At 43.7% G+C, this 9,514-nt stretch overlaps 1 non-coding gene across 1 annotated transcript; it reads right to left on the minus strand.

Annotated features, from left to right (window-relative positions):
* Window positions 1-6,128: 6,128 nt before the first annotated feature.
* Window positions 6,129-6,266, minus strand: LOC119938282. Its single transcript, XR_005454391.1, has one exon. It is a non-coding gene; the product is annotated as a small nucleolar RNA SNORA7 (small nucleolar RNA).
* Between the last annotated feature and the right edge of the window lie 3,248 nt (window positions 6,267-9,514).

Genomic DNA, 9,514 nt, shown 5'->3' on the forward strand with positions numbered 1-9,514 from the left:
GATGGAGTGAACATTAAAAAATAAAATGATCCAGCCAGCAGAGTGGAGGCCTAAGGTGGAGAGAAATGGGATGCACAGAGGCCAGAGAGGAGTCTGATGAAGTATCATTCATTCCGTCATTTATTCCTTGAGTCATATTTATTGAGCACTTACTGTATGCAAAGCACTGCACTAAGTACTTGGGAGAGTACTCTGCAACAATAAACACATTCATTCTCTTCCTACGAAGAGCTTACAGTCTAGAGTAGTCGATTTGTTTAATCAGGATTTTGCCCCTCTGTTCAGCTGGGGGCAGGAAGGGGAAGGGAAAGGTCACACAACTTCCTGGACCCTTTTTTCTTCTCACTATCATCTTTGCCTCCCAGCCTCATCAAGATGGCTTCCTAACAGAGAGCCCAGGTCATGGTATACCAAGAACTTTCAACAACAGTGATGTACGAGTTGCTGGGAAAGATACACTAAAAGATGAGAGGTAGAGCTGGAAGATGGGGGTGGGAGTCAGGCCTGGTTGGACGCTTCCCTTGTCTGAACGCTCTTTTTTCTCTTTACAGGTCCATCATATTTGTGCTTTTGGAAGTTTTTACACTAATACTGAAATAATACTTCTGCCTTTCTGTTCTGTGAAGGGGTGTCTTTGTTGAGAGGGAAGAGACTGGTGAATTGAGCATTGGCCTGGAAGTCGGAAGGACCTGGGTTGTAATTCCAGTTCTGCCACTTGTCTGCTGTGTGACCTTGGGTGAGTCATTTCACTTCTCTGTACCTCAGTTACCTCATCTGTAAAATGGGGATCAAGACTGAGCCCCATGTATATGTACATACATGTTTATACCTGTCACATGTATATATCTGCAATACATTTATGTATATTAGTGTATGTCTCCCCCTCTAGACTGTGAGCTCATTGCGGTTAGGGAATGTGTCTTTTAATTGTTTTATTGTATTCTCCCAAGTGCTTAGTAGAGTGCTTTGCACACAGTAAGCACTCAACAAATATGATTGCTTAAGCGAAAGAGTGAAGGAATGACAGACACCATTCAACCTGATTAGCTTGTATCTACCTCAGTGCTTACAACAGTGCCTGACACCTAGTAAGTTCTTAACAAATATCGAAAAATGACAACAGGTGATGCTCCGTTTACAGATGGGAGAAAGGGGAGTAAGTCCCGTCTGCCCTTCTTGGGGCTTCAAGTCTTGCCTTTCTGCTGGTTCTGGCTCCTCTTGACCCCATTTCCCCTCTGAATTGATGGTGTGACTGCCACCACCATCCTTCATTCCTGACCCAAATGAAGGAGGGCAGCCAGCCCCCATGCATCAATGCTGCAGCTGTGGTCAAAGTTGGCCCCGACCTGCTCAGCAGGAAGCTGCCTCAGATTCTGCTTTTCTTTCTCTGAGAAAACTCCTCATAGGATGGCCCTATCTCCTTGGAGGGCCTGTGCCAATGTCCTCAACTTGCAGCCAGGGTAGCATAACCTCTGTGTGAATGTTGCCCATACCTGGAAAATACTGGTGCCGCCGTAAACATTGGGTTTGGGGGGAACTCTTGATCTGAACATAAAGGGGGCAAGGTGCTAGACACAAGGAAAGATTGAAATGGTAAAACCCAAAATAAATAATGAAGCATAATTAAGCAGATAGGGGAAGAGTTTTCATGCTCGGGCCAATCTGGAGTCCAGCATCAAACTAGGCCCAATTCTGCCTGTCTCTTCTCCGCCCAGGCTATCTCCAATGTACAGCAGGGCTGGGGGTTTCAGCATATTAAGCCCCTTGGACTCCATCCAGTCCAGTTACTGAGGATGGAACAGCCTTCTCCTGGGTCTGATGAAGTCTGAGGCTCTAACAAGTGCTTAGTACAGTGCTCTGCACACAGTAAGCGATCAATAAATATGATTGAATGAATGAATAACAAGGACCAGTCGATCTGGTCTCCCTCCCTTTTCTGGCCTGCCTTGCTCCTTGATCATCTTGTCCTCCTTCTCCTCATAGGAGTTCAGGGATTTGACCATGGACTTCTGGATTCAGGCATAGTACTTTGGGAAAACTACGACTATCTCCTTCAGCTGGACTTCAACCTTATTCTCCCATTAGAACCTGTTTTTTTTTAATGGCATTGGTTAAGTGCTTACTACATGTCAGACATTATACCAAGCACTGGGGTAGAAATAAGTTTATTAGGCAGGATGCAGTCCCTTTCCCTAAGGGGCTCACAATCTTAATTCCCATATTTCAGATGAGGTAACTGAGACATAGAGGAGTGGCCCGTTGTTGGGTAGGTACCATCTCTATATGTTGCCATTTTGTACTTCCCAAGTGCTTAGTACAGTGCTCTGCACACAGTAAGTGCTCAATAAATATGATTGAATAAATGAATGGAGTGAATGGTCAAAGTGAATTGTCAGGTGAAGCAGCATGGCCTGGTGGTAAGAGCATGGGCTTGGGAGTCAGAGGTCCTGGGTCCTAATTCCGGCTCTGCCACTTGTCTGCTGTGTGATCTTGGGAAAGTCACTTAACTTCTCTGTGCCTCAGTTACTTCATCTGTATAATGGGGATTAAGACTGGGAGCCCCATGTGGGACAGGGACTGTGTCCAACCTGATTACCTTGTATCTACCGAGCTCCTAGAACAGTGCTTGGCACCTAGTTAACAAATACCATAATAATAATAATGGTCGGAGGTTCACAACAGACAAATGGAGGAGCTGGATTAGAACCTGGATCCTTCTGACTCTTAAGCACATGCTCTATTCACTAGGTCATGCCGCTTCACACTTGTTGGTGGCTTTCGTGCTTGACGCTGGCCACCTGCTCCACTAGTCTACTGCATCAGCCTTCTCTCTGATCTCCCATCCTCGTGTCTCTCTCCACTTCAATCCTTACTTCATGCTGCTGCCCGGATTATCTTTGTCCAGAAACGCTCTGGGCATATTACTCCCCTCCTCAAAAATCTCCAGTGGCTACCAATCAATCTGCGCATCAGACAGAAACTCCTCACCCTGGGCTTCAAGGCTGTCCATCACCTCGCCCCCTCCTACCTCACCTCCCTTCCCTCCTTCTCCAGCCCAACCCGCACTCTCCACTCCTCCGACGTTAATCTCCTCACCATACCTCGTTCTCGCCTGTCCCGCCATCGACCCCCGGCCCACGTCATCCCCTGGGCCTGGAATGCCCTCCCTCTGCCCATCCGCCAAGCTAGCTCTCTTCCCCCCTTCAAGGCCCTACTGAGAGCTCATCTCCTCCAGGAGGCCTTCCCAGACTGAGCCCCTTCCTTCCTCTCCCCCTCGTCCCTCTCTCCATCCCCCCCATTTTACCTCCTTCCCTTCCCCACAGCACCTGTATATATGTGTATGTTTGTACATATTTATTACTCTATTTATTTATTTATTTTACTTGTACACATCTATTCTGTTTATTTTATTTTGTTAGTATGCTTGGTTTTGTTCTCTGTCTCCCCCTTTTAGACTGTGAGCCCACTGCTGGTAAGGACCGTCTCTATATGTTGCCAATTTGTACTTCCCAAGCGCTTAGTACAGTGCTCTGCACATAGTAAGCGCTCAATAAATGCTATTGATGATGATAGTCCAGCATGGAAGCAGGTCAGATCTCAGTGGCCCAGGTGTCTCTGGACCTCACACATGTAGCACAGACCTTCAGTGCCACTCAGGCTGACCAGTCTCAGAACGCCCCAGCCGGGCATCGCAGATCACCTTGTGGGTGACTTCTGCCTGGGCCTGAAGCCAGCCCCGGACCACTGACAGCAGCTGCTGGTGCTTGGGGTTGCAGTCGTGGCTACCGCCTGAGAAGAAGGTCTGGCACCGCAGGAGGCAAAACAAAGACGATGCCATCCCCTTCCTGCCACCCAGACCTGAAGCCACAACCTGCCGAGTTCATCCGCACCCTAGAGAGGAAAGTACAGTTTGGGATTGAAAGTTTCGCATTCTTTTGTCAGCTACTTAACCTTTGCACCTATTGCTCCCATTTTGAATCTATATCTCAAATACAGCGTGGCTCAGTGGAAAGAGCATGGGCTTTGGAGGCAGAGGTCATGGATTCAAATCCCTCCACTGTCAGCTGTGTGACTTTGGGCAAGTCACTTAACTTCTCTGTGCCTCAGTTACCTCACCTGTAAAATGGGGATTAAAACTGTGAGCCCCCTGTGGGACAACCTGATCCCCTTGTAACCTCCCCAGTGCTTAGAACAGTGCTTTGCACATATAAGCACTTAACATATACCAAAAAAAGGCTCTTGTAAATTAAAATGCAAAATAAAATACTATTACTACTACTACTCTAAGCACTTTATTAGGTGCTTTTTGGGTGCCAATATTGACACCGAGTCCTCGAGTGGATACAATATAAAACTTAAATAAGTTACTAAATACAAACATGTGTCCTCATTTCCAGGTGAAAATGTGTACAAGGTACAAATAGTGAGTTTACAATTATTTAGAAAATTCTTGGTATTATTTATAGTGGATGAACAAAGTTCATGACTGGAGCTCTTGAGAGACAGGTTTCTCATTAGGTGACATTACTTTGGCCAAGCTGCTGAAATTGTGTTTTTGTTTTTAAAAAGGGCCATATAAACTGAGAAATGCTGAACCACAGCACATGAGAATGAATATAGCCAAATGCATAGTAGAGTATTAAAGGAGCAAACCTGACTGGTAAACAGAACCACTTTATTTTTTTCAAGTTTTCCAGGCTTTTGACCCTAGGGGAAACTTAATTAAACTCAATGAAGAAGAAAAATATTAAATCCTAAAAATTGAATGTCAAAATATCAAACATTCAATTATTATTTCCCGTGGGATTTGTTTTGTAAATATTTTATCCATAAGTCCACAGTCAGCTTCCTCTACTCTAAGTCTGGAAAAGTGCTCTCCAGGGACTAAATCCAGGATTTTCCTCTTACGGGCTTTCTTTCCCCTTTTTGTCTTATCATTTATTAACTGATATTTTTAGAAGCATAAACACCTCGCAGTTCTCTTCTTCTTGCTTTGGGGCTGTTTCTCTCTTGGAATCCACACTATTAGCAACAAAACAAAGATAGTAGGGCAGTGGTCTGGGCTTTGAATTGCCAAGCAAGGTAATTGTTTGCATGGGCTGTTCCCAGACCTCCTAAAAATTTGTGATAGAACAGTGCTTGGTACCTCTAAATGCCCCCAAGATGCGATAAGTTATTTCACCATCACATCAGCAACAACATCTTCACCCCATCACTACCATCCTCATCATCAGAGTTGACCTTCTGTTTAAAGATGACCCCATTGACAATGAAGTTATAAAGTTAGAGCAGCAGCCCCAGCCCCTCTACTTGTCTACTGTGTTACTTTGGGCAAGCCACTTAACTGCTCTGTGCCTCAGTTGCCTTACCTGTAAAATGGGGAATAAGAATGTGAGCCCCAAGTGGAACAACCTGATTACCTTGTATCTACGCCAGCACTTAGAACAGTGCTTAGCACATAATAGGTGCTTAACACTACTATTATTATTATTATTATCATGCCTATGGGTCTGAAATGCAGTAGTCTAACTTTTCTGTCCCTTTACTATTTGCCGTGAGCATTGATCAGTCACCAGTGCTTCAAAGATAAAAGATATGTCCTACTGCTAGTAGGACATGGGTTTGAATTGTTTTTGCAGTGGTTACCTGAACAACAGACGCCACTGTCCTAGGCCTTCAGGAATATACACACAAGTAGAAGACAGCATCCCTGACCTAAGAAAACTTAAAATCTAATGGTGCAGGGGTGACTCAACTAAATACATGAAATGAGAGTGAAAAGAGGGTTGGAACAAGTAGAAATAATAAACCAAAGTAGTCAGAGCAATAACAAACAGATATGTGTGTGGAAGTGTGGAAGAAGACCAAAGAAATGCCATGAACAGAAAGGTAAGCATAATTTTTTTTGTCTTATGCTGTTGAGTCGTCTCTGACCCATAGTGATGCTATGAACACATCTCTCCCAGCATGCCCCACCTTCATCTACAATTGTTCTGGTAGTGTAGCCATAGAGTTTTCTTGGTAAAAATAGGGAAGTGGTTTACCATCGGCTCCTTCCGTGCAGTAAACTTGAGTCTCCACCCTTGACTCTCTCCCATGCCGCTGCTGCCCAGCAAGGGTGAGTTTTGACTTGTAACAGGTTGCCTTCCACTCGCTAGCCACTGCCCAAGCTAGAAATGGAATGGATAGACCTCTGCTTGACTCTCCCTCCCATAGTCGAGACTGGTAGAGTCCTGGAAAGTCTCCAGATGTGACCCTGAGAGGGGAAGCATAATTAGTAAATAATTAATAATAGTTTATAAATCAGGGAATGTCTCTTGGGAGTCCTAGAATTTTAGATGGGCTTTCATAACACTTGCAGAAATGTGCTTTAATTTTCCTCTCATACAGTCTAAAAATCAATATCATAATTTCTATAACTAACCTTGACTTGATTCTTCATTGAGAACTCTGGTTCCTAAATGAATATTAACTTAGTCCTTTCCTGTTGCATATGATCAGATCTTAAGCCAAGATTAATCTCCAATGCTTGAGCCGTGGTAGAAAAAACAGCCAAAATTTAGGAACCCTCTCCAGCTCTTCATATCCTTTGGATTCTTAGCCCCTTCTCATCAAGAAGACTACCTACACCTCTCTACAAAGAAAAAGATACAATCAGAGGGTTGCCCACACTAGCACCAAAAAGGAGGTTTGCCCACCTCAAGAAAAACAATGAAAGTGCCTGAGACCAACCTATAAAGGTTTTCTGAGAAATAGGAACCTGGAAGGGGAAAAGGAGCTGAAGAGATGATACTGTGAAATGATAAGTCTTGGAGAGTAATGTGAAAGAATCGAGGAATTTGTTACCATGCATAGAGTTACAGAAGGTGAACTCCCCACATCCGCCAAGCTAGCTCTCTTCCTCCTTTCAAGGCCCTACTGAGAGCTCACCTCCTCCAGGAAGCCTACCCAGACTAAGCCCCCTCCTTCCTCTCCCCCTCCTCCCTCTCCCCCTCCTCCCTCCTCTATCCCTCCCACCTTACCTCCTTTCCTTCCCCACAGCACCTGTATATATGTATATATGTTTGTACGTATTTATTACTCTGTTTTATTTATTTTACTTGTACATATTTATTCTATTTATTTTATTTTGTTAATATGTTTTGTTTTGTTCTGTCTCCCCCTTCTAGACTGTGAGCCCACTGTTGGGTAGGGACCGTCTCTATATGTTGCCAACTTGTACTTCCCAAGTGCTTAGTACAGTGCTCTGCACACAGTAAGCGCTCAATAAATACAACTGAACGAATGAACGAACAAACGAACTCAGACTGTGAGTCACAGGTGTGACAGGGATTGCATCTGACCTGATTATCTCATATCTAACACAACGTTTAGCCCAATGTTTGGCACATAGCTAGTACTTAACATATATTATCAATATTATTATTACTTATATTATTGTTATTAGGGAAGAACCCCCAAAATAACCTTACCATGAGCTTGACTCAAGAGACAATTGAAAAGGTTTTGAGAAAAGGAAGGTGGGAGAGAGAATTTCCATCCCTGACCAGAAGGTGTTTGTCCTTTAGTGGACAATCTTAGGTGAGACCACTTACGCACACATCTAAGCATCTACATACAATCCTCTTGTGTTTTCAGGCTAATAATAATAATAATGATGATGATGATGATGATGGTATTTGTTCTAATCACTGGGGTAGATACAAACTAATCAGGTTGGACCCAGTCCCTGTCCCACATGGGGCTCACATTTTACAGGTAACTGAGGCACAGAGAAGTGAAGTGAGTTACCCAAGGTCACACAGACTGTAAGCTTGTTGTGGGTGGGGAATGTGTCTGTTATTTTGTTATATTGTACTCTCCCAAATACAGTGCTCCACACACAGTAAGCGTTCAATAAATATTATTGACTGACACAGCAGACAAGTAACAGACCCAAAGTTAGAACTCAGGTTCTTCTCACGCCCAGGTCTGTGCTCTATCTACTAGTCACTGTTGTTAGAATAGCAGGGTTGGATAGGTTGTTTAGAGAATTCTCACTCACCCAACCAATTCTCCTCCTTCCTTTAATTTATTCTAAGGATTAGATTATTCCCTTGACTCTGAAATATGTGTGGGGAATTCTTTAGGAGGCTCATGCCAAGTAATTTCTTGAGGGTAGGGACCATGCTTTGTAGTTGTAGAGAGCTCTAAGTGGATAGTACAGTGTACAGCACACAGTACATGCTCAGTAAATATGACTATTTATACTGATAGAGTGATGCTGCACTTCTGAAGACTACCGATGGCCTGGACCTGGACTTGGCAAACTGAAATGCCATCATCTTGTCATATTTTCACTTCAGGCAAATGTTTTAGGGTTATAACTGTTGTTTGATAATATCAACTGGTCTTACACGCCTGTTTTAAGGTGAGCCTCATTTGGGACAGGGACTGTTTCTGATCTGCTGATCCTGTATTTACCCCAGTGCTTAGTACAGCTTTTGACACATCTTAAGTGCTTAATGAATATCACAATTATTAATTCTAGTATATTTTGAAATTCATATATAAATGCATGAGTCTAATCTGGGGAGTGGGCATGTCCTAGTGGATAGACCATGGGCTTGGGAGTCAGAAGGACCTGGGTTCTAATTCTGAATTCACCACTTGCCTGCTGTGTGACCCTGGGAGAGTCACTTCATTCAATTGTATTTATTGAGCACTTACTGTGTGCAGAGCACTGGACTAAGCACTCTGTGCCTCCTTTACCTTATCTGCAAATGGACATTAAGATGGTGAGTCCCCTGTGGGACAGGGACTATGTCTAGCCTAATTAGCTTGTCTCTACCCCAGCGTTTAGAGGAGTGCCTGGCACATAGTAAGTACTAACAAATACCACAAAAAGATACACAACTCAATTAAATAAACCTTGAGACTCCAGTCATCACTCCAGCCCTACAGGATTTGTGTGCACATCCTTATACTCTACTACTTCCTCAACCTGTAATTTATTTTAATGTTTGTTTCTCCCTGTAAGTCCCTTACTAATAATGATGATGCTAATAATAATAATGATATTTACTGTGGTTTCTGTTAAGTGTTTACTATATTCCAAGCACTGTACTAAGCAATGGGGAAGATACATGATCACCAGGTCCCACATGGGGCTCACAGTCTAAGAAGAAGGGAGAACAGGTATTGAATCCCCATTTTGCATATGAGGGAACTGAGGCCCAGAGAAGTAAAATGACTTGCCCAAGGTAATACAGTGGGTACATGGCAAAGCTGGGATGAGAATCCAGGTTCCCTGGCTCCCATGCTTCTTCCTGTGGGCAGGGATCTCGTCTACCAGTTCTGCTGAACAATACTTTCCCATGAACTTAGTTCAGTGCTCTACACAGAGAAAGTACTCAATAAATACCAGTGATTGATTGATCGATTCACTCGGCTGATGTGAGCAAAATGGGCCATCCCCAGTTAGGAAGTACATTCTCTCTCTGGGAAACATCCCACATCATCACTTCTCATAATT

The sequence above is a fragment of the Tachyglossus aculeatus genome, chromosome 1 (genome assembly GCF_015852505.1).
Source record: "Tachyglossus aculeatus isolate mTacAcu1 chromosome 1, mTacAcu1.pri, whole genome shotgun sequence".
Classification (NCBI taxonomy): domain Eukaryota; kingdom Metazoa; phylum Chordata; class Mammalia; order Monotremata; family Tachyglossidae; genus Tachyglossus; species Tachyglossus aculeatus.